The 25762-nt window shown below is 37.4% G+C and overlaps 1 protein-coding gene across 6 annotated transcripts in view; it reads left to right on the top strand.

The window, feature by feature from the left end:
- Nucleotides 1–25762, top strand: part of LOC126382408 (CD151 antigen-like) — a 343453-nt gene that overhangs the window by 251458 nt on the left and 66233 nt on the right. For 4 of the 6 annotated variants that reach the window (XM_050032271.1, XM_050032267.1, XM_050032268.1 and 1 more), the window contains one exon: nt 8677–8698. The gene's annotated coding sequence lies outside the window, so the exon portion shown is untranslated. Of the gene's footprint in view, nt 1–1687; nt 1743–8676; nt 8699–25762 lie in introns of all 6 variants that reach the window. The other 2 variants (XM_050032270.1, XM_050032272.1) reach the window with 1 other exon arrangement.

Here is a 25762-nt window from a genome sequence, read left to right as displayed (position 1 = left end):
ATACGAATGCATGGGATTAACTGTCTGAGAACTGATATTAGGCAGCTAAATTACTCAATTGTATACCAATATTTTGTTTATTTTTATTTTTTTTAAAGAACGTCTAGGGCCCTGTGCCGAGGTTTTTCTTGCAGCTTCTTTTACCCGGCTATACAGGTTGTGAAAAGCTGCAGTAATTTTAGGCGGATGAGATGTTCGTTATATAAAATTGACGATTCAAAGTGTAATAAGGTAACATTACCTACTGAATAAAGATATTTTTGAATTTGAATATCGAACTTCAAACATCAAGTTCGATATTCAAATTCAAAAATATCTTAATGAAACCCAATATTTTACTTTTTTATAAATTCCCTAAACCGTACTCATTTTTCTCTCTCTATTGTGGTTTTTCTTTCTCTACATTAAGTTAAAATGGACTATTTTTGTCCTTTAATCGGGACTTAAGATTGTAAGATACACGTGTCTTAAACAAGGATCCGGATGACCTCGACCAAATGTGCGATTAAAGCGTACAACCTGCTTTTGATCCGGGCCGTAACGACAGCGGCAGATTACGTCCGGATAAGAGCCGAGATCCGGTTATCGTACGCCCGGCTTAACCAGTCAAATGCCTCGGGTTTCTGTACATTACTTGTTGAATTTAATTCTATTTTCGAGCTAAAAATCTGGATTAAAAATTGGGGATAATAATTTTAATTAATAATAATTTTATTTTACGAGTACTGCGGGGCGGAAGGCAAGAGGGAAACCACTGCCCTATTTTTCCCTAAAAAGTAGCATGGAAAATGCTGCACCGACAAGAGCGTGGCTCTTAAATTGATGATGATGAATTTTAATTATCTTCTATGTTGGACTGAAAAACATAAACACGTCCAACAGCTTGTCTTTCCGGGCATGTCGTAAAATCCGACTAAGGGATCCTTTTTATCATGACGGACAATTGTTATGGGCGATAAGCTGAACTATAAGGTTCATAAGTCTATTTATGTCTTTGAGACGAAAGTTCCAACGTGTACATTTATAACTGAAAGAGCTTCAAATCTTTTACTAACAAAACTCAAAACAGTTGGCTCGACCATTGCAGACGGCGATACGGCTCACCACATATCACGTCTAACATAAATCTCGATGAATCGTGGGGTACTTTGCGATGGATGTACCTCTGACGACCCCAATTGGCAATATAGTCGTGAGCTTATGTGGTTATTAAAGATCATAACAGTCTTACAATCCCATCATAATAATCTTCTTCTATCTTAAGGGTTGTAAGGCGGTTTCACCAACCTCATAAACCCTGGTGTCAGGGTTATTATTGAGCCGCCAAAGGCCCCTGACATGGCTCCATGTAACGACTATATACTTAGATTAGTAAGTAGTAACCGGGACTAACGGCTTAACGTGCCTTCCGAAGCACGGACCATCTTACTTACGGACAATCAGGTGATCAGCCTGTAATGTCCTAACCAAACTGGGGACCACAAAGTGATTTTTGTAATATGTCCCAACGGGATTCGATGATAATTACTGGTTTATCCAATTACCAATTTGAATAATACACTTCATAAAATGTTTCTTAATTAAACCTAATATAATATATTTTATTATCCCCCTAGCATTATCCCGTTTCTGACCGGACCTGGAGAAAAATCAAATCTGAAGATTTGACAGGTCCGGTTTTTTACAGAAACGACTGCCTGTCTGACCTTCGAGCCCGCGCAGGGAAAACCAGCCCAATACAGGTCAGGTCACATAGCTCCGAAAATGCATTTTTACGAAATGTGGGTTTCCTCACGATGTTTTCCTTCACCGCTGAGCACGTGATAATCATTTGTTGTATTATATATTTGATTATAATTAACTAATTTTAAAAGCCGGCGAATTAATCAATTTACAGAAAGAGTCGAGTCAACAAATATATCGCTATGTTCGTTGTTATGAAAAATTTAATTTCCTGCCAGTAAACATCCTTTTTTAATTCCATTAAAATGGTGGAGGCAGTTTGATTTTGTTTATTGTATACCTATTAAGATACTGTCGTGTGATAATAATATGGTAAAATCAATCTTGCATTCAATTTGCCGCAGATGGCATTAACTACTTGGCCGGACAAATAGGGAGCGCTGAAGGCTCTCACCCGGTACTACGTTTAAGACAACAGGCCTGAGAGTGCCCAGTTGGGCGCGAACCTTGGCTCAGGGCGTCGTCTGAGAGGAAAAATATTTGAATGAATTAATCGACCCTAGTAGGTCGATAGCGATAATCGCTGATTAAGGGAAATCGTGAACGTGAGAACCGCCTATAGTATCACATTCTATCACATACTCGTATCTTAATAAAATATAATGCAGAAATATTGGCATAGGTTTCAGAATGACAGCTGTAGCCGTTAATGAGATATAGAAATACACCGGCGGTCCTGAAGTCAGGATTGCCATACCTATGAGGCATACCATTTAGCGCTCAAAGCTTTTAAGTACAAATCTTCATAATCTTAGCACATTTCCGCACAAAATTCGTACGGTCACGAGTACTAATACGTATACACTTTGAAACCATGTCACAATAACTTTTTTGACAAATTAAACCGTAAGTCTCATTAAATGTCAAATATGATAGTGCGACAGGGTTCTAAAGTTGATACATGATATTGCTCATGACTGTACTATCTTTCTACATTTTTTTTAATATAATAGGCTCGTGTTTGAACACCTGATGGTAAGTGACGATGTCGTCTAGGGTGTATCACGCTTACCTAGCAAATGCTTATTCACTCTAGCCTTGAAGACTCCCAGATTATAACGAATCGGAAAAACAGACGATGGCAGACAGTATATATTTTATTAAGCTATGTGATACTACGTAAGCGGTCCTAACGTTCACAAATCAATCAATCAATATTTTTTTATTTCACATATAACATAAAAAAACAACCACAATTTGTGTCATTGTGTGTTGGAAAGTCCCTACTTTCCAGGCGACAGATTTGCCTTCGTTTAACTTTACTTATGTCCATGAATTATTTCATGAACAACAGACGTAAGTAACTTTTATCTTTGTTTTTGGGTATAAATGATGACCCTTGTTATTACACTCAGGCACAACACATCCACCCGTTATTATTATGATCAAAATAAAGTGAAGCAATATAGGTTGCATCATAATTCTATACCATATCTGACCCAAATATCAAGCAACAATTATTTTTATATGCCTCTGTCATTATATTATATTTTTGAATTATTATGTACCCCGATCATTAAGGAAATAGGTAATTATCACGTTAAATCTCAGCGCCATCTGTGTATTGTTTTGAGAACGTACCCTGAAAAGTCTCCCATATGCAGCCTTTATGCTTTGCATATTGTAAGTATTGTAATTGTTATTTGTACGATTTCTTGGAATTGTACGATCTCTATAAATAGACGTGGTCTTTTGAACGTTTGCTTCCTACACTCTGATCAAAGTTTTCATACAACAGTGCCCGTGGGTTGACCTTTACTTAAACTACGGCGTAAATACATAAACCCACACACAAATATACTTATAGCTCTTACAATACAATACACCATTCTTTATTGGACAAAAGGAACATATAACACAGGGATACAAATTAAACAAACGTACAAAAGACTTATTGCTAAAGTAGAACTTTCTTCCAGGCAACCTTTGGCACATCGCACATGGCAGACAGTGCAAAACAATCGCTAATAGTCGCTTTTTTAAAAACCGGACCTGTCAAATTTTGAGGTTAGGTAAGCGGACCCTGTGAAAAACGAGATAATGCTAGGGAGATGATGAGACAATGCAAAATAATAGCTCAAGAATAGATCTAAAATCGGGGCAGAGCTTCAAATAATCAAAAGACAACATGCAGCCACTTTGAGTCATCGTCTCCGTAGCGTTATCCCGTTTTTCACAGGGTCCGCTTACCTAACCTGAAGATTTGACAGGTCCAGTTTTTTACAGAAACGACTGCCTGTCTGAATCGCTTTTAAATCGGGGCAGAGCATCAAAAAATCAGAAGAGATCATGCAATCACTAAATATAAAGAATAAATCCCACGTCACAACCCGGACACCACGTACAAAAATCTCATTCTCAGTGTGCCGGCTTACCTCGTAAGTGCGAGCGAGATAAACATTTCGCGCGTGCTCTTTCTTACTAATTACATGCGCGTACTTTTTTGTCTCTTTTTGACAAGTTACTTTTCACTAGTTTTTTCCTACGAATATAAAATAGCGTCTTTTGTCATAAAAAAAACAACAACAAATCGAGTTTTCAAGCTGCAATGTACTACACTTATACTGAAAGCGTTCGAGCCCCAAAACGGCAATCCTTAACCATCCCTGCCCATAAAGGACAATCGACTTGACCCATGGGTCACTGCGCCTCCTTCAAATTGTGCAATTACAAGCATTAGATTAAGGTCCGTCGTTAATACAACTAAGTAGTTCCTAGGTCAAAGATAAATTATGAAATTCTGATTACTAAATAAAGACAGATCTAAAGGTAACAATTTTCTCTTTTCTAATTAACTTATTTATAAATTTTAATAAAGAAGAAAGTAATAATAAGTACGACATTTTGTCACTTTTCTATGACGTCATAGGTTACTTTTTCATGCAAATTTCATAGTAATTTCGTGTTTGAACGTTTAGTAGAAAGTAACTGATTTGACTAGTTCGAAACTACCATTTCGGACCCACGATACCCCTGGCGATGAAACTGCCCTATTAATTATTTCGTGTCGCTAAATATTATTTTAGTCTTAGTTTATGTTAACAGCCTCCGTGGTCTAGTGGTTAGAGCGTTAGACTCACGATCTGGAGGCCCAGGTTCGATTCCCGCTGGGGACATTGTCGAAATCACTTTGTGAGACTGTCCTTTGTTTGGTAAGGACTTTTCAGACTTGAATCACCTGATTGTCCGAAAAAGTAAGATGATTCCGTGCTTCGGAGGGCACGTTAAGCCGTTAGTCCCGGCTATTAGCCGTAAAAACACCTCCACCAACCCGCATTGGAGTAGCGTGGTGGAGTATGCTCCATACCCCCTCCGGTTGATTGAGAGGAGGCCTGTGCCTAGCAGTGGGACGTATATAGGATGTTTATGTATGTATGTTATGTTTTAGTTTTCGTTTAGTAATAAAGCTTTTTATATTAGCCTTTAATCTATGCCAGCCGTTATCAAGCGACATCTATGTCTGACCTGTATGTCAAATGTGTACCTCTGTTACTGGGTCTAGACCTTATCATCGGCGACACAACCTCTAGAGGTCCAACTAATTTGACCCCTCTAATGATAATGTAACCCTTTTCGCAAGAGCTATCAACATTTGCTGTGCTGCTACAAGTATTAATACTGTATATTTGCTAGTTGATAAAGGTTGATTACATCTTTCGGGGTCCGAGGGTAGTATGCAAAGCTAGTAGCCAACCCTCATCAGTTGATCATCATCTCCCTAGCATTGTCCCGATTTTCACGGGGTCCGCTTACCTAACCTGAAGATTTGACAGGTCCGGTTTTTTACTGATGTGGAAATTTTATATGTTCTTGTTATTAATGTTATTCTGCCTCAGTATTCGTTACGATGCCACTACACTGTGTATGTACAGTCATGAGCAATATAATGTACCCACTTTAGGACTCTGTCGCACTAACATATTTGACATTTAGTGAGACTTACAGTTCAATATGTCAAAAAAGTTAATGTGACATGGTATCAACGTGTATACATACATATTAATGCTCGTGACCGTACTATCTAAATCGCGTGAACAAACATTAGGTACCTAATTCAATCAATGTATTTCGCCAAGCCTGTTGAACAGACGAGTGATATTAATTTACTCTTTGCTTTAAATTATTACTGTTTGGTATCATTGCTTTACCTAAGGGCATATTCTGCTGGTACATTTGAAATCATAACATTTATTTCATACATACATAAACTCACGCTTATTTCCCTCCGAGGTAAGCAGAGACTGGAATTCCATTTGCCTTGCTTCATTCGTCAATAATTCGGACAGTTCACAGTAGATCGTACTAAACCTTTTCTACGGACATCTCGAATTACACAAGAAACATGTACGTAAGTGTACGTATTCATGTGTGTAATGTGTGTATTATTTGTATGTTTCCAAGATACTTATTGCACAGATAAAATAGCTAAGCATTATAAACTATTTACATTTATAACAAATCCAGTATATAGACGCATATATTAGACGCGACAAACACATAGCGGACACTTCGTACAAAGATTTCATTCTTCCTGTATTTGTGTAACTTGCCGCTTAGGCGTTATGTTTTACAACACAACAATTTGTCAAGTATCAATTTCTTCGTAATGATTTATGGAGCAGCAATTTATCAAACCACGATGATAAATTGTCTCTTGGCCGGCAATCACAATGGTGTATTAACTATATTTATCTGCAAACAACTAGGGACGTCTCTTAGTAGTGAAATCTGCACATTTTACTGAACAAATGCCACTGTGACGCAAATGATAAAAACTATAAAAAATACTAAGTATATAAAACTCTTTTGTAGGCGGAGATAGGAAGGCAATTAGACGTTGAAGGTAAGTACATAAAATGAATAATTTATTTTAAGATGTAAGTTAGTAATTTTATTGATTAAAGTATTAACAAACTTATATCGACATCTTGAAACAAAATAGCAGCAGCGCAATAAACGCAATAAACAGCGCAGTTGAAGCACGTTGCAGCACGTTGCGGCACGTTGAAGCACGTTGCAGCATGTTGCAGCACGTTGAAGCACGTTGCAGCACGTTGAAGCACGTTGCAGCACGTTGAAGCACGTTGCAGGATGTTGAAGCACGTTGCAGTATGTTGCAGCACGTTGCATGTGCGACACGGTCCGGTATCTTCTCTCGTGTGGGTTGTGAGGTGGAGTACCAACCTCATCAACCCTGGTGTCAGGGTTATTATTAAGCCGACATGGCCCATGTAACGATCACTCACATAAGTAAGTAGTAACCGAGACCTCCGACTTAGCGTGTCTTCCGAAGCACGGAATATCTTACATTCGTTCAATCAGGTGATTAGCCTGTAATGTCTTAACCATTTGTGATATGTCCCCACCGGGATTTGAACCCGGGACCTCCGGATCGTAAACTCAACGCTGAACCACTGGACCACAAAGCGCGTTTGAATCTGAACCCTTGATCGATTCCGTATGAAAACATTCTTCTAAGAAAGACTCATAGCACGTAAGCGTATCCTCCGAGGCAAAATTGATAATAAATATAAGGCGTCTGATTCAACATTCATAGCACTCCGTCTACCCGGGTATTCAGTTATTTCTCATTCCCGGATCTTATCCGACCCGACGCTCCGGGGCGGAGAAAAAAAATATTTACAACTTCTCACGAAGATTACGAAAACAAGGTATTCATTTCAATTTCCCTTTTCTAAGAAAAATGACAGAGAGCGTTATGACTACTAATCAGCAATATGTCGTTTTATTATGTTAATAATAAGGCAGCGTTGTACAGTCATGAGCAATATCATATACCCACTTTAGAACCCTGTCGCACTATCATATTTGATATTTAATGAGGCTTACGGTTTAAATTGTCAAAAAAGTTAATGTGACATGGTTGCAAAGTGTATACATATTAGTACTCGTGCCGTACATGTATTTTTTTATTCACCTACCTAACTGCATTAGTGTCTGATATATTTTTCTACAGACAAGCCTGTGAACTGGCTCTTTATTATATTACGTACTACCCTAATATAGCGCGTAGGTCTGTATCAGTATACTTAAGTGTAGGTTCTCGTTGTTTTGAAATGTTAAGTGCTTGTTACCTGAATTCTTTCGAAGTAGATACTTAATCTATTTTATATAAAGATAACTTTATCTTGTTACTTTCCTATTTCCAAAGTCGAAATTTTATGAGTCTTCACTCTGATATGTATTAGCGATCACCTTTAATTGGCAATGTAATTATTAGTTTTAATAACTTTATATAGTATATAAGCTGTTGGTGTCCCAAAAATAATAAAATAAAATAACACTGCTACTTCTGTCACATAAGTTTTGAATAGAATAAAGATAAGACAATTTTTTAGTACATGACCGGCGCGTGAAAGACTCTTAAGGTTACGGGAATATGCTTGCTACGGCGTAGCTGGTATCTACTACGGTTTGTAGCAAAGTTACTACGCTGCCTACTTACAACATATAGTTTGTTTGTTTGTATACTATTTATTGCTTTAAAATACAAAGAAAATTTACATAATATATTATTTATCGTTAGATAAAGCATAGGCGAGCTTCTCCCTAATTGAGATTTCTTCCAGCTAACCTTGGTAGAATAAGGAATTATACTACGTATAGTATAGAGTGTTATATATAACGCTATATTGGGATATCGTTTTACTTTTTATTCTGAGAATATTACTTAATCGGAAATTGGTAGTATCAGGCATCTAGGACCAAGTAGTAAATGCGCGGAAAAAACACTACAAGGCACCAGAATTAATTTGATTTTCGAATCCAAATGAAAGACCAGGCTCATCACAGATATTTTGGTTTTCAAACCAACCGATAATTCTGTAGCTATTCCTTTTTGCTGTATATCCTTTGTCCGAAATGTATTCTCGGAAAAAGTGCTGTAAATAAATATATTTTATTTCTTTTCAGATCCGCTCAGCTCCGCTCTAAGGTCAGTACAAGGAAACCCTTTCATCACCCACTTCCGAACCCGAACAATGCCGTAAACCTTTTGATCCGTGTGCATACTGTTAAAACCTCCACTATTTGTTACGCTACCTTCGAAAAACGTACACCTGTTGATATTTATTTAAACAACAATCTGTAACCATAATTAAGAAAGAAAGAAAGAAACGTTTATTACCCCCGGACACCACAGACAGGTACATTACATTTAACACAGGACAGACACATACAGAAATCAATACACAGAAAAAAACGAAAAGAAAACCAAGATAAAAATCATTAACAAAAAAAGGAAAACAATATAATTATTCGTAATTCTATTAGTAAGTCATCATCCCTCGCGTTATCGCGTTCCACCAGGGTCCGCTTACCTAACTTGAAGATTTGACACGTCCGGATTTTACAGAAACGACTGCTTGTGACCTACCGACCCAATACAGGTTAGGTCAAGTTAAGTTTAATAGGTAAAAAGTCTCGTCAAGTGCTCGTCAATATTATGCTATTTTGAACTCCCACACACATAAAATTAAAGAAGAAAATGTTACAGACGTTTACATAATGCAGATATAAAAGTTTAAGTACAAACAACTATTGCTAAAAGATATTAATTAAATTGAAAATTCATCAATGTAAGCGTAATAAATGTAATCCAAAAGGATTTATTTACATAATGTTTCAAACCGTCAAAATACTCAAAATCTCCCTTTTCGCTGCCTCTGTTGTTGGAATCGGCTAATAACCATCAAATAACTTTTAAAGACAGCATATTCGTAGTGCATAGCTTTGAACTTACATAGAAACTCTCTCAAAGGTTGAGCTTTTAATGAGATGAATACACGTTTTGCGGATAAGGCTAACTCGCGAGCTCTGTATTCTTTGCCCCTTTTACCCTCTTTTACCCTCTTTCACCCGCCTCTACCTTCCGTCTCGCCTTTGGCCTAATCCTAGATCAGGGGTGGAAAACCTGTGGTAAGGATGCCACTTGATAACATTAGTGTCACAATGGCGGGACCAATTGCTTTAATGTTGAAATTCCATAACATACATAACATAAACTGCCTATATACGTCCCACTACTGGGCACAGGCCACCCCTCAATCAACCGGAGGGGGTGAAATTCCATAGAAAGAAAGAAAGAAAATATTTATTTCCATATTGGACGCCACATTTACAAACTTACATTACAGAAATAAAAAAAAAAACAAAGACAAAAAGACAAATAATACAGACATTAAATACACAATGGAGGCGCCCAAAATAAAAAAAGGATCTCCCTCAGCATAATGCCGTGACACGTGCTTAGCACGGGCCGCGGCGCTGGTATTATGGGAGACCTATCGAACGTGAGCCACGGACACACCAAACTCAATTACGTACCTACTTATATACAATAAAGAAAACATACTATGATACTTACATAGATTATAATGCATTACTTATACTTGATATTATAGATATACGTATATTCCTATCAAAGATCCATATTGTTAGGTATACTACTGACCGAGTACTATTTGATACCATAATTAAAAAATATATATCATAAGTCTATGTTTGGATCTTCGAAAACTGCCAAAGAAATATAAGAGATGCAAACTTGAACTTGTGGTCTCACTATTTTGGCGCTAATCTTACATACAGTGTACTATTGTAAGCTCCCTTACAATAACAATGCAGGGCAAATACAAGCGCTGTAGATTATCCTGAGTGAGGTCCTTTTGTTTAGGACGCACACCAAGTACATTCATCCATTTGAGGGTAAGTCCTAAGAAGAATATGTGGGCTTGTACGGTACGTGAAAAGCCCACACCATTGCAAATGGTCTTTTAGTTTTGTAGTGTTGCCTATATATAGGTTATAGGTTAGGTTAGGTAGGTTAGGTTAGGTTAGTTTAAAAAAACAATAGTATCGGAACTATCGATAGTATCACTGTGACTAACTATCAATAGTTCAAAACTATCGATAAGTATTGTAAAAAGTAAGAATATCGATAACCTTGACTATTCAAGAACAATCGATATTAATATCTACTATTGATATTGACTAAGAGTGGTATTAATAAACTAATGTCAGCTAAGAATGCCCCTGAATGCCCTGTTTTTATATAAGAACTGTCACATTGACATGATCTTGAGGGCAGTTTCGAAGCTGAGGTTACTTTATTAATACTATCCTAACTAAACAATAGTATTGATGATAATTAAGAATATTTGATAAGCTTACCTATGTAAATATTTATCATAATTAAGTTAATATTTATATGTGCCTTTAGTAACTTATAGTTGTAATTATTGTATAAATAAATGAGCTAACGATACTATCGATAGTATAGATCTTCTTTTTCTATCGTGTGGGTTGTGAGGTGGATTACCAACCTCATCAACCCTGGTGTCAGGGTTACAATTGAGCCGCCTAAAGCCCCTGACATGACTCATGTAACGACTACGTACTTACATCAGTAAGTAGTAACCGGGAGCAACGGTTTAACGTGCCTTCCGAAGCACTGATCGTCTTACTTTCGGACAATCAGGTGATCAGCCTGTAATATCCTAACCAAACTAGGGATCACAAGTGATATGTCCCCACCGGGATTCGAACCCGGGGCCTCCGGATCGTGAGCCCAATGCTGAACCACTGGACCACGGAAGCCGTTTGATAGTATAGATGATTTTCAAGGTCAAAAAGTCAGTTCAGCAACAGTATGTTAGAGTCCACAAAAAATTGTGAATAGGTTTTTGCGATGTACCCGGATATAATGAGGAATAAACCGAACGGATAATATATTTTACTACTAAAGGATATAAAATTAGAGGAAGTAAAACTTAGCCAGCCCTATCCTGAATCTGTTGTTTTCAATGGACGTAACAGGATAATCCTCGAGTTTCTCCAGCATCAGATAATAGATATCTAGCCTGAACTAAATCCTATTGAACCACTTTGAGCACTAGATACACGACACAGCTTTGTCTTAGCTACAGACCTTGTAATGAATTGGTTTTTTTTTATTTCCATCTTTCCTCTCATTTTATTGGGGTAGTTTCCAACAACCGTACCATCACCAACCCCACCACTGCGATGTACAATAAAAAAACTTATACAACATACATGCAGAAACTCACGCCTAATTCCCACCGGGGTAACCCACCACCTTCCCATGGTCCTACCAATCTTTCGGTCATAAGGACCTAAGGACCGAATCACGGGCGATGCAAGTGGTACTTGCTCGGGGCTCTTTCCCACCGGGGTAAACAGAGACTACAGAATTCCATTTGCTTCGATCCTGACACACTTCTCTTGTTTCCTCCACATTCATCAATCGCTTCATAGACGAACGCCGGTTCAGAGTAGATCGTATTAAGCCTTTTCTAAGGATATCTCCAATTTGATCAATGTACGTCCTTCTAGGTCTTCCTCTGCCAGCCCTACCATCAGCTTTCATTTAAACTTATACAATATCGCTAAAATCTACTCCTCTGCTGTATATAATATTTTTGATGAATTTGAAATCTTTTTAAGTGGTCAATCATTTCTTTCATTTGATACATTTTAATAATTTTAAAATAGCTCTTCCTAAAAACTTCTTTATCGATGATATTTTTAGAAGAAACTGTGAGAAATACTTAAATATGCTACGCTTTTTGTCTGCCTTGTTGTAAGCCATCACTGTTTTGTGTTTACGTACAGTCATGAGCAATATAATGTACCCACTTTAGGACTCTGTCGCACTAACATATTTGACATTTAGTGAGACTTACAGTTCCATTTGTCAAAAAAGTTAATGTGACATGGTACCAAAGTGTATACATATTAATTCTCGTGACCGTAAGTACGATGAACTTAAATAAATTTTTTTTTGTGCGTTTTCGCAGTTCTGTAGCTCTTTTTTGCAGCGTGGTGGAGTATGCTCCATCCTCCGGTTGAACGAAAGGAGGCCTTTGCACAGCAGTGGGACGTGTACAGCCTCTTTATTGTATTATGTTGTGTCTCATTTTCGACAGATTAATGTCAGGCTCATAAGCAATGTTGTGCAACTTTATTTGTAAAATGACTCTTAATTATTTTAATCCACAATACATAATTATCATATCAAATTATCTAAAAATATGTCAGGTGTGTATGTGTGGTGTGTGTTTATTATGTCAGGCTTACTAACTATACAATAAAGTAAACCATATAGCTTGGTATTAATACCTATATGTATTCAAATTTTCGAAGGATAATTCCATTGTTCTAAGCTCCGTTATCTCGATACAATTTCGCCTCTTTGCACATTAATATTCATGCTCTATTATATCAAACATCTCTCCCTATGTATCATTTAAATCGCAAGAGTAGAAAAAGTGAAGTATTATGTACATTCAATCTTCTTCTTATCATGAGGGTTGTGAGGTATACCAACCTCATTAACCCTGGTGTCAGGGTTACTGAGCCGCCAAAGGCCCTGACATGGCTCATGTAACGACTACATACTTACATCAGTAAGTAGTAACCGGGACCAACGGCTTTCGGACAATCTGGTGATCAGCCTGTAATATCCTAATCAAACTAGGGATCACAAAATGATTATTTGTGATATGTCCCCACCGGGATTCGAACCGGTCTCCGGATCGTGAGCCCAACGCTCGACCACTCGACCACCTGGTAGTCATTACATGAGTCATGTCAGGGGCCTTTGGCGGCTGAATAGTAACCCTGATACTAGGGTTGATGAGGTTGGTAATCCACCTCACAACCCACACGATAGAAGAAATGCATAGATGAAGTATGAACTATTAGCACATACTTGTATGGTGCGCGTTTCGCGTTTACTTGGCCCTTCCAACCTTTTTCTTCTATTCCGTGACCCTCCGAGCGCACCAATTCGTATCGGTGCAAAGCGTGCCGAGCTAGATTTACCTCACTCTTCGCTGGGTCTCAGTTTAATGGCGGTAAGAGTAAGTAAGCGAGCGCGCACGGACTTTCTGTCTCACTCGCACTTATGAGGTAAGGTGACACTCGGTACTTCCACTTCAAAGAAGGTAACATAACATAACGCTCACGACTATATTCCAAGGTATAATCAGAGGTAAGTACATTCATCGCAAGACGAACTAAGTATCCACACCTCACCGAACTTTCTATTAGACTATAGAAGGTAATTTTATCTTAATGAAAATAAAAGTTGAAATCACGTCTTAGATTTGTCTTTGGCATTTTTCCCCGTTCAAGAAAGATTGCCGAACTCGCTTTTTCAGTTCCAAATTGCTATTTTCCGGCACATTTCTAACAACAAAGGGTCTTCTTTTAATATAAATCTTCGTTTTCCGGAGTGACTTCGTAAGCTACCAAGTTTTTCGCCTCACTCAATGAGACGCATTGATTAAAACTTTTCAATCAACGCTCAATCTATCGAGTTCCACTTAGCTATGATTGATGACCTTAAAGAATTCAAATCTGATTGATCATCGCAGTTCAATCAATCTTTGTTTCCGAAAGAGTCAATCTGTAACCATTTTTCAGATAGGTAATTTGCTTGTCAATCAGTCTAATTTTGAATTACTTAGGATTTTATTGTAGTTTTGACTGAATTTCTTGTTATTTAATATTAAACTTCAATACACTATACCGTTAGCGACACGAATTAAACGTGCTTAATATGACAGATTTAAAATAAAGCGGTAACGTATTTGGTGCAAGGGTGCAAGTGACCGTTGTGCTCACGATCCGGAGGTCCCGAGTTCGAATCCCGGTGGGGACAAATCACAAAAATCACTTTGCGATCCCTAGTTTGGTTAGGACATTACAGGCTGATCACCTGATTGTCCAAAAGTAAGATGATCCGTGCTTCGGAAGGCACGTTAAGCCGTTGGTCCCGGTTACTACTTACTCTTGTAAGTACGTAGTCGTTACATGAGTCATGTCAGGGGCCTATGGCGGCTCAATAATAACCACATCAGGGTTTTTGTTGGCTTGGTAATCCACCTCACAACCCACAAGAAGCCAAAAGAAGAGCCTATTTTCATAAGAAATGAGAAAATTGATAGTTGTTGACATCATTTGTGTGGCACACTTATCATATTCAAGTCGCGAACACTCCGATGCGTGACCGACAAACCTTAAGTCGTCTGTCAAATTTGACAACTCGCGTTTTGACATGTACTCGCTGTACTCTAGGCCTGCAGACGTTTAAAGTTAGATTTCCAACTGATTAATTTTGTAAAATAAACAATCAACTCGAGTTTCGTTCTCTTTTTTAAGTAAATGGATAAAGTAGCCCATTAATTAAAGCTTTTGAATCACTGTTCTGACTGTCAGTCACACTTTACGTTGACGTCCTAAATTGAATCGCAATGAAACTTCATGATAGGCCTGTCCACATCACACAAAGGACTATGGTATGTCCTGTAATTGGCTCCGCAGTTCACATCCCATCTCAGTTGTTCTGGACATGGCATGGACTGGCTGACAATAGATACTGGTCTAATTGGAAAGGTCGGAGCAATTTTGGTCCATTAAACGCTAGTACGACTGACAGAGAGAGAAACCCTGAGGGATAATTACTTACCGCCTTACCAATAAGAAATAAATATACTCACACGTGTATACAATGCTTATATTTTCTTAATGTCCCTCGGCAATCATCGTATTTCCGAATACAAACAAATGCTAATAGGCTCGTGTATTTTAATTATTCTAAATATAACAAGTATAAAATCTCCTTGCTAGCAAAATAACCAACGCTGGCTGGACTTCAAAATCCACCATTTGTGTAGTTAGAGAAGAACAATATTGACTTTTTAAAATGTTATTTTTTATCGTATTTTCCAACTAGACAAATCAGTTACTTTAGCTAAATGACAAAATTTAGAATTTGTATAAAAAACACACTGTGACGTCATAGGAAAACGTGATAAAATGTGGGACTTATTATTACTTTTTTCTTGATTAAAATTCACAAATATGTTGAATTTAAAATATTTTTCGTTAGTTTGAGATTTGTCGTTATTTAGTAATCAAAATTTCATAATTTATTTTGAACCGAGTACACGATTTCCGTGTTCGTCAAATTAGATTTATCGTGTATCAGAATTTGAATTCAGAACAATTTTTTTTATTATTATTTTGTTCACGCGGGAATTAAAACATAATGTTGCAAACGACTGTGAAAATAGACAGTCACAGTGATGAAAATAATATATATAGGATTGATATGTCACTTTATGTCATTCCCATACATTTTTACCACTGTCACTGTTGATTGTCATTAATCGATTGCAACTTGGCTAAGGCCGCGGCTCTGCACGGTAACTGCGGAACTTTCGGCGCGAATTATATCCAGCGTTTCAAACTGAGGTTTCAACCAATACCCGTACGACGTATATTCATGGTCATGAGCAATATAATTTACCCACTTTAGGACTCTGTCACACTAACATATTTGACATTTAGTGAGACTTACAGTTCAATTTGTCAAAAAAGTTAATGTGACATGGTACCAAAGTGTATACATATTAATGCTCGTGACCGTAAGTAGATTAGATAGCATTTGCTGCCTTTCGTAAACTTAATTCACCTGAGCTAATTCACCTAGGTGCATTAAACAAACAAACAATTATGACACTTAAATGTTGAATACTCATTGACTTCATCTATCAACCTGCTTGAAATTTAAAGAGGGTGAATTAGCTCAGGTGAATTAAGTTTACGAAGGGATTTTTACTGATCAAAAGGTTCAATACTTCGGTGAATAAAGTAAACTTAAAAAATTTAATGCACCCAGGTGAATAAGGTGAATAAAGTTTTTCAAAAGTAAATTTAATGCACCCTGGTGATTAAAGATAACTAAAAGTTTGTTTAATGCACCTAGGTGAATTAGCTCAGGTGAATTAAGTTTACGAAGGGATTTGCTGCATCTATCGATTGAAGACGGATGGCGTACTGACCCCGCAGGTATGGATAGATAAATAATAGTCTTTAATTTAATGATGAACGTTTCTCAAGATGGCGCTGTACAGATTTTCCTTCGTATAACCTTCTAATTTCACGGATAACAGACATTTTCATCTTTTATCTTTGTTTTCGGGCATAAATGATGACCCTTTTAATTACACCCAGGTACAATTACACCTTCCACCCGTTATTATTCTGATCAAAATAAAGAATAGCAATATAGGTAGCAACATATACATAATGTGATCCAAATATCAAGCAACAATTATGTTTATATATGCTTATGCCATTATATTGTATTTTGGAATAATTATGTACCCTCGGGTAATAATCGGGTAAATAATAATGAGAAAATAGATAATTACCACGTTAAAGCTGTACAATGCCATCTATATTGTTTTTGGTGAAACCGGGTGAGAGCCTTCAGCGCTCCCCATTTGTCCGGCCAAGTAGTTAACCTCTCATATGCCGAGATACCAGACACAATAGATTTTACATTGTGTCTGGTCGAGATCCGCGTTCCGGCGTTCGAAAGATTAATGCCATCTGCGGCAAATCTACAATAAATCACGTCAAAAAAAAAAAATGTTTTTGGTGAACGTAGTCTAGAACGGAGCAGTATCCGACATGTCACAAATGTAACGTAAAGATATCATAAAGCTGCGTACGTCGCTCATCGCGCACAAATTCAAGATTTAACTCAAATATTTATTTAGGAAAGTTGATCTTAAATTGTTTGTTAAGCAACCAGGCCCCTTTTTGTTCAAAGTTCTTGACAAGTCAGCGACTGTGCCCCAACGACAACCCTTATTGGTTGGTGTAAACCAGGGGTGTACTCAGAAAGTTAAGAACATGTTCCGTTTCTGGAATATAAGGTTATTTGAGTCCGTTTGTTAATGAATTACGGACTATTTAGCATTCTCATAGTAAAATATTACCTAACAATGGTTTTATACCAAAGTATATACAGAGTGTTAGTGACATCGTAACGAAAACTTTGAGGGATGATTCAGACCATAATGCTAAGATGATATCAAGTGCAATTTTCCGTCGCAAAAGTATGGAACAGAAAATTATTTTAAAAAACACACATACCTACTAGTATGGCTATCTGTATGTACTTGTATGGGGTGTAAATGACATCGTAACAAATACTGAGAGGGTTGATTCAGCTGATTAATCCGAGTTAATATCAAGTGGAATTTTCCATCGCAAAGTATAGAATTTTAAATAATTAAAAAAAATAATAATTTTGCGTCGGAAAATTCCACTTGATATTTACTCAGAATCATGGTCTGAATCATCCCCTTTGGTATTCGTTACGATGTCACTAACACCCTGTATAATTGCCAATGCATTTCGACCTTTGACGTCAGAACGAACGTAATGTCGACTTACTTGTAATGTACATTTCTTTTCTGTGCGTTGACTTAGTAATTGGAAAGCTAATTGAATAAATTGGGAGCGTTGAGAGCTCTCACACGGTAATTTGAAACAACATGCCTAAACTCAGGTCATTCCGATACGAGTGGCTCAGCAATTTTGGCGAGGGGGCCTCATATATATACCAGATTAAAAATACATAGGTAATACGTGTTTTTACGTGGTAATACGTGAGGAGCTCGGTGGCGCAGCGGTAAACGCGCTCGGTCTGCGATTGTTGAAGTTAAGCAACTTTCGCAAAGGCCGATCATAGGATTGGTGACCACAAAAAAAAAAGTTTTCATCTCGAGCTCCTCCGTGCTTCGGAAGGCACGTTAAGCCGTTGGTCCCGGCTGCATTAGCAGTCGTTAATAACCATCAATCCGCACTGGACCCGCGTGATGATTTAAGGCCCGATCTCTCCCTATCCATCCATAGGGAAGACCCGTGCCCCAGCAGTGGGGACGTTAATGGGCTGACGATGATGACGATGATGAATACGTGTTTTTACCGCGTTAAATCAGGAATATGAAACTCCCATGAAGTGTGGTAAAAACCCAATACTATTATTATTTATTTATTTGTACACAATAAAATAGACACAAGAAATATACAAAGAAACAGATAGTACAGGCCAGCATAATAATAGGTATTTATTATATGTTTTAATTATAATAATAACCGCTTAAACATCGAACAATGTAAGTAAGTACAAGATTTCTGTGATAATCTGTAGGTTTAAAAAGTAACCTATAGGTATTGCTATTTGACATTTGCGCACATGAAAGTAAATGCGTCATAACAAACGAATGATAACACAAATGTTACTTGTTTTATCCGACTACGGCGAAGCAAAAAGGAGGGTTATCAGATGAAATGCTCCATATGGCCTTTTAGACCGATCATGGTCCAAGCTGTAGGTACTTAGTGTGACGACCTCTGATTTTGGACCCACATTGGCCCCGATTCCTGCAGACACCTCCTAATTTTACTTTAAGTTATACTTGTCATTTTCTTATTCGCCGAAAAGGAAAAAGATGGATGATTGACAGCTCTTAATTTTAGGAAGAATAAGTAAATGAATGAATAACCCGGGCGAATCAAAAAGGTATCTCGCTGGTATGCAAACCGTTTGCCATGTGCTATCAACATAATTCTGTCGGATTATTGGCCAATGTAAATTTTTTAGACGGTTGTTTTAGATTTGTGCTTAAAATTGACGTGTGTTGCATAAATTTTATGCTTATCGATTACCCGTTCCTTTCCTTTTCGGCGGGTAAGAAAATGACAGATATAACTTTAAATAAAATTAGATGGTGTTTACAGGAATTAGCACCATTATCTTACTAAGACTGTTTTTGTAAGCATGACTGGTACCTAAATAAATCATTATTCATATTTAGTCCCCTGAGTACATCCCTGGCGTCAGTCCATCAGTCGCCGCCGGCAAGCGGCCCGTCACGTGTTGTGGATAAGTTTAAAGTGCACTTCCGAGCAAATGTTCTAGAAAGTTCCGCTGTCCTCAGTACACTGGGTTCAAACTTCGTTACCACCAGCTTTACTGACCGACAAGTTAACTTTGTCATGAGGGAGGCCTTTTTCAAGGTTATTATGTACGTACCTACTTACTTCGTTTTAAATTACTGTCAAAATTCTTTATTTTTAATGTATTATCAAAGAATACTTATTAAAAGTCAATATTAATACTTATCAAAAAAGTCGAAACAATTCAGTTTACATAAACATAAACATAAACTGCCTATATACGTCCCACTGCTGGGCACAGGCCTCCCCTCAATCAACCGGAGGGGGTATGGAGCATACTCCACCACGCTGCTCCACTGCGGGTTGGTGGAGGCGTTTTTACGGCTAATAGCCGGGACCAACGGCTTAACGTGCCCTCCGAAGCACGGAATCATCTTACTTTTTCGGACAATCAGGTGATTCAAGCCTGAAAAGTCCTTACCAAACAAAGGACAAAGTGATTTCGACAATGTCCCCATCGGGAATCGAACCCGGACCTCCAGATCGTGAGCCTAACGCTCTAACCACTAGACCACGGATACTATAACAATGTAATATAATTATTAAATATGTGTGTGTGTGTGTTATTATATACCTGTGAGAGTTTCTTGAGGAAGAGGTAGTGTTTCTCGTCGACGGTGTTGATGCTGGCGAGCGCGGCGCGGTGGATGCACGTGATGGCTTGAAATTCAGTTTAATAAATTTTAAATTTGAATTTAGAACATAAATATTATGAAAAAAATAGACAAACTATTTTATTCCTCATCGTATTTGTTTGTTGGTATACTCATTATTGCTTGAAAACATTACATTAAAACTTCAGGCAAAAATGCAGAAATGCATTTTCGGAGGAATGTGACCTAACCTGTATTGAGCTGTATTTCCCTTCGCGAGTTGAAAAGTCAGACAGGCAGTCGCATCTGTAAAAAAAACCGGACCTGTCAAATCTTCAGGTTAGGTAAGCGGATCCTGTGAAAAACGGGAAAATGTTAGGGAGATGATGATAAAGCTTCAGGCACCATAGGCGTATTTAACATTTTTCAGATAATGTATGCCAAATTCTCAAACCACTAAACTACAGAGGCTGACAAAATCGCGTCCTTTGTGTGAATTAATCACGTGATGTTTTCGGGGTACCAAACAGAGCATAGTACCCCGCTATCCACAAATTGGAAGTGTGACTAGGGATCGACGATCTACTAGTATCATGTTGGACATACATACATAAACTCACGCCCATGTTTCCCGAAGGGGTGGGCAGAGCCACAAATAATCAGAAGACCATTTGCAGCCACTTTTGATACATAGTCCTAAGATGGATAATGATAAACCGTATGGTGATAGGGGATCAGCCTATCGTCCATATAGATTCATCATTTTTGGTAAGACGCTTTCCGTTTATCGGCTTTTACGACATGCATGGGAGGCAGCAGAACACATTCTATGTTTTTTCTTTACTCCCAGTTCAGCCGAGGAGCTAGCTGTGTAAACTTCGATAGCACGTTTCAGGTCTGCATTATTGAATAATAACGCCATCTATTGAATGTGGGCGGAATTAGCTAGTCTACAAATTGGGCCCATGCCCAGAAGAAGGCATACACTGCAATAAATATATCTTCCAAGACCACGTTTATTCCTTGGTCGATGTAACATTTATTTTTATCTGATCGAGTTTGCGGAACGTGACATCCTGTTATTATGGGTCCACTATATAAAGATGGACACACGCTACGTGATATAATGTGGAATAATGTATATTAACGTTGAGAGTTGAGTTAGATAGAATCTCCCCTCTATTTATTGCATCTGGATCTGAAGCATTGAACACAATATATCTTCGCCTTATAATGAAAACTAGGTAAACGTATTTTTGGAAGATCACATTCTGACGGGAGTTTCTTCAACAGAACCTCCATTTCTTTCAATGAATTTCAATCAAGGTAAAAATTGACGACTCCATGTTTTTACTTGGATTGAATCAGAATGTGATTTTTCAAAAAGCGCTTTTGTTATTTTCACTATACAGTGTTCGTGACAACATAATGAAAACAAAGAGGGATGATTCAGATCATGATTCTGAGTTGGTATCACGTGGAATTTACCGTCGCAAAAGTATGTAACTAAAAATACACACAAACTTTTTAATGAATTTTCCGACAGGAAATTCCCCTTAACACCTATACTACTTCTATGGGCTACCTGTATGTACTAGTACGGTAAATAAGTGACGTCGTAACAAATACTGATAGGGGTGATTCAGCTCATTATTCTGAGTTAATATCAAGTGGAATTTTGCAAAAGTATAGAATTGAAAAAACTAAAAAGTCATTAATTTTGCGACGAAAAATTCCACTTGATATTAACTCAGAATCATGATCTGAGTCATCCCCTTCAGTATTCGTTATGATGTCACTAACACCGTGTATAGCGACGATATAGTACCTAAAGTGAATAAAAATGATAAGTAACGGGGGGTTAGCCAAGTTGCAAATCATTATAACAATCGATAGTGACAGTGGTGAAAATGACTTCCCCGATACCGACCCCGCCGGCGTGGTCGACGATTTCCCTCATTCAGCGCTTATCGCTATCGACCCACTAGGGTCGATTAATTCTTTCAAATATTTTTCCTCTCAGACGACGCCCTGAGCCGAGATTCGCGCCCAACTGGGCACCCTCAGGCCTGTTGTCTTAAACGTTATACCGGGTGAGAGCCTTCAGCGCTCCCCATTTGTCCGGCCAAGTAGTTAATGACATCTGCGGCAAATCTACAATAAGTCACGTCAAAAAAAAAAGTGGTGAAAATGTATGGGTTTGACATGTCAATCCCATACAGTGACAGTCATAAAAATATTATATAGGATTGACATGTCACCTTATATATTATTGTCATACGCAATAATAATAATAATGTCACCTTATACATTGTTTTAGGTTTACGCGGTTATTATCATAATTAAAACACATAATAACGGGTTCTTACCGCGTTTGAATTATACCTTATATCAATCCCATATAATATTTTTATACCTGTCACTGTAGATTGTCATAATCGTTAGCAACTAAGCTCCCCGTTCAGCTGCATGTCATATCGACGACAAAGTGTAATGAAATGACCTTCTTAATGACTTTGTCCTTTTTGTGTCCGCACTCTCCTTTGTAAAGATTTTAGAAACAATTGATAAAAGTAATACTTACATAGTAAAGTACTCCGCCCGACTGCCTTCTCCCTTCCAATCCAGTAATAGTAACATTACATACAAACGAGCCACATTTAGAGCCATCGGATTTTGGGATTCAAACCTCTCATCATACCTCAATTCCGTTGGATTGGAAATCCAGCATTTACTACTCAGAATTAGGCCGAGGTCAGGCGCCTGCATTCAATACATCAATACATAAATAGACATATATACGCAGCTTTGCTAAGTTGTGCAATTTACTAAAGCCCAACTGGGCACCCTCAGGCCTGTTGTCTTAAACGTTGTACCGGGTGAGAGCCTTCAGCGCTCCCCATTTGTCCGGCCAAGTAGTTAATGCCACCTGCGGCAAATCTACAATAAGACACGTCATAAAAAAAAACAATTACTAAATAACCACACACCGGACACTTCATACAAAAATCTCACTCTTACCATGTCCCGCCTAACGCTTAAGTGTGAGCGAGAGAGTGGTCCCTCTTATTGTTTTTAAGGCCATTTAAGACTAAAGTAAGATCTGAGGAGGTGATGTAAAGACAGGAGTTTACTCCTAGTACTACAGTTTATTATAAAAATTGTCATTCTATGTGTGTGAGAACATATAACGCCATTCCGTCCCATATTAAAGAGCTACCCCATGTAAGGTTTCGATCCCAACTCAAAAACTGGTTAAAGGGAAAGCAGTTTTATAGCTTAAGTGAGTTTTTAAGTTTATAAATAGGTTTTTTCTTTTTTTATATAGATAAGTATTTTTGTAAATATTTGTAAGTACCTTATGTAATTATTATTGTATGTCACAACATGACTAAATGTGCTGAGCGCTCACTTCCATCTATATACCTACCACATTTATGACAATAAATTTTCATATCATTTCATTTCATAACTACTAATTAGGCGTAGCGGACATTTACCGCTCTATACGTAATATTATTCATTATTCTATGAAATACACGTGGGATATAGAATTAAAAGGGATATTTATTTATCTTGACTCCTTTAATTTTCTCCTTTTTACCCAAAAAACAAATGCCCATTATATTTCGACCCCATCATCATCACCAGCCCATTAACGTCCCCACTGCTGGGGCACGGGCCTTCCCTACGGATGGATAGGGAGATCGGGCCTTAAACCACCACGCGGGCCCAGTGCGGATTGGTGGTTATTAACGACTGCTAATGCAGCCGGGACCAACGGCTTAACGTGCCTTCCGAAGCACGGAGGAGCTCGAGATGAAAACTTTTTTTCTGTGGTCACCCATCCTATGACCGGCCTATGCGAAAGTCGCTTAACTTCAACAATCGCAGACCGAGCGCGCCACCGAGCTCCAATCTAATAATAGACAACAATTTTATATTTTTAAAATACTTCCTTCCTCAATCCTAAATTCATATCATAAACAACCAAATCCCCATTTATTATTCTTCCATAGTAGGTATTCTTTCTTGATACGGTGGACATTTTGATAGAGTGGACTAGATGGACCGAAAGGTTCTTTCTTACTTTCTACTCATACAATAGGTACATAAATTCACGCCTATTTCCCACCGGGGTATTCTATGAAGTAACCCTGTGCTATATTAAATTTTAATATATTGTTACTTACTTAGAATTTTGCAACAGATAATGACTGTATGTTATACTATTGCTCACCCACTGCTAGACTTGTCTACTTCAGCTACTTCCACAGCAAAATGTCTTACGGTATTTTATTGTGGGGTCGAGCCGCTGATGTAGAAACTATTTTCATCATTCAAAAAAGGGCAGTTCGCGCTATTTATAATCTGCGTTGTCGGGACTCTTTAAGGGAGCTGTTTAAAGAAATAAATATACTGACGGTCGCAAGTCAATATATTTATGAAAACATTATGTATGTGCGTAAAAATGTATCTCTCCTTCTGAGAAACTGTGAAAGGCATACTTACAATACAAGGAATAAAAATAAAATTGTTGTTCAAAATTCTAGATTATGTAAATTAAATTCATCTTTTTTGGGGTTATGTATACGTTTTTACAATAAAATACCAGATAATATTTTAAATTTGTCAGAGAATAAATTTAAAGCTCACGTGAAGCTTACTTTATGTAAAAAAGCTTATTATAAGATTAATGATTACCTAAATGATAAACATGTCTGGTATTAAATGTGTTCCTCTAGTTATTAAATAACTTGTAATGTACCCTCATTGATTTAAAAGATGTGTTGCTGTTGCAGTTTCTTGTCATTTCTTCTCCTCAGCCATAACACCTTGCGAAATGACGTAAATTCAAATATTACATTGACCTTCAACAAGTTTATCCATGATAATTACGTTGAATAAATGATTCTGATTCTGATTCTGCTGGCGTATACAACATTCAAGTTAAAATTTTAAACAAATAACAAAACAACACATACACGTGTTTGAAGTAACTTAAAAGTAAAGTAAGTAAAGTTAGAAGTTAAATAATAATTGGATAAAAACTATAAAAAGTAAAATTGTTGGAAATTGAATTTTATATAATACTCATAATTTTATATTTAAAGTTGGTGAGGGTTTCGTGGGATATGGAAGATGATCATATAATTTTTAATGCGAGCGAACTAAGTGAACCCTGTGCAAACAGAATAACGCTAGGAAAATGATGATTAATCATTGTAATTTACAATATCCATAATAAAAATATGCAATTAGGGTAGCCGTAACATAGTACCCGTATATAATGTGCCAATTATTATTATTGCGTATGGCTGACAAAAATAAAATATCCCGCGTGGATCATATATCCAGCTTAAGCTCCCCTAACCAAGTCTCTGCCAATAGAAATAACTTATTTATCGTGAAGCCAGTAGACTTGATTAATTTATCCTATAGTACTCGATAAGTGGCTACTAATAGTAAAATTATGGTAAAGCGTGAACTTATAAAGGAAAATAACTGATCCGTAATATTCGTTCGGTAAAACTCTTGCAACAAAAATACTTACCAGTACT

The sequence above is a fragment of the Pectinophora gossypiella genome, chromosome 4 (genome assembly GCF_024362695.1).
Source record: "Pectinophora gossypiella chromosome 4, ilPecGoss1.1, whole genome shotgun sequence".
NCBI lineage: Eukaryota > Metazoa > Arthropoda > Insecta > Lepidoptera > Gelechiidae > Pectinophora > Pectinophora gossypiella.
Note: the sequence above shows the minus strand (reverse complement) of the source record. Positions and strands in the feature narration are given on the sequence as shown.